The sequence below is a fragment of the Pteropus vampyrus genome, unplaced genomic scaffold (assembly GCF_000151845.1).
Source record: "Pteropus vampyrus isolate Shadow unplaced genomic scaffold, Pvam_2.0 Scaffold446, whole genome shotgun sequence".
In the NCBI taxonomy this organism is placed as follows: domain Eukaryota; kingdom Metazoa; phylum Chordata; class Mammalia; order Chiroptera; family Pteropodidae; genus Pteropus; species Pteropus vampyrus.
Window position 1 is genome coordinate 424,258 of NW_011889227.1, and position 1,155 is coordinate 425,412.

At 59.7% G+C, this 1,155-nt stretch overlaps 1 protein-coding gene across 1 annotated transcript in view; it reads right to left on the reverse strand.

Moving 5' to 3' along the window:
• The window catches only part of CUNH11orf24 (chromosome unknown C11orf24 homolog), a 15,045-nt gene extending 14,197 nt beyond the window's left edge, over positions 1–848 (reverse strand). Inside the window, exon 1 of the mRNA XM_023524112.1 lies at positions 709–848. The gene's annotated coding sequence lies outside the window, so the exon portion shown is untranslated. The remainder of the gene's footprint in view (positions 1–708) is intronic.
• Between the last annotated feature and the right edge of the window lie 307 nt (positions 849–1,155).

Sequence of the window (1,155 nt, forward strand, 5' to 3'; positions counted from 1 at the left end):
CGTATAAAGAAGGAGAACCTTGATTGGCTGCCAAGCTATAAGGAAAGCGGCTTATCCATTTAAGCAGGTGTCTCCCTGGCGGGAAGCGGGGGTGCAATCAGGAGCTAACTGTTCAGCGTGGGAAATGGTCTGGCAGGGTCAGGTTGCCACACCAGAGCAGGAGACCACAGGACTCCCCATGGTCATCTAGTTCCCCGCACACCATCTCTGTGTGCTGTAAATGTTAACTCTCCTGTACCCGCCCCTGTAAAAGAAGTGTGCCTCTCTCCATTTCGCTTTTTTACGCAATCCCAGAGATCTTCCCGCTTTGCTTTCTCGCACCTGTGTCACCTACCACCAGTGGATTTCATGTAACCCTCCTTATGGCTCCTTCTTTGAGTCTGATCTATAAAATAAGCTGCAAAACTGCCATTCTCCAGAGCACTTACTCAGTTTGATGAGATTTCGCTTCCTGGCAGTTGTCATCAGTTTGCTTCAAATAAATGGATAAAAATTCTCTACACTTTTCTGGTGTCGGTTCTTATGTCGACACTTCCGATCCTCACTGTCTTGCACTCTGTGGCCCCATTCATCTTTTCTCGTCCTGTCCTCCGCCTCTCCTGCCCTCACGCAACTGCCCGCCCCCACCTCCCTCTCGCTCCAAGCCAGTGCGGGCAGCCTTGACTACCGCTCTCCGGATGGCAGTGGACAGCACCGCGGGCCCCTTACCTGGGCACGGCAGGCCCGTGACGGCCCAGGGGCCCTCGCAGGAAGCGCGCTCGGTCCGGTAGGGGACGTGGCCGGAAGCAGAGCAGCGCGAGGACTAACCAGACTGCTCCGGGTCGCGGCCCCAGGTCGGCCCCTGGGCTGCCCCGGAAGTGACGCCGCAGGTGGGCGTGCCCGGGCTGAGCGGCAGCCCCCGGCGGAGGAGGTGCGGCCTGCCGGCGCCTGGCGCAGGCGGAAGTGCGCCGGAAGTGAGGGGCGTGGCTTCCCCACCCCGCCCACCGCCCCCTGGCTCCCGCCGCTGCAGGCGGGCGCTAGAAGTGGATATTTCAGACAGGTCTCTGGAGGAAGTGGGGTAGTGGTGGCTCCTGAGTTCCCTCATCTCCAGCTGTCAACGCCTCCCTGCGGCATCCAGCGTGTCGGGCTGGGGCAGTTTCAGCTCAGACCCTTAGG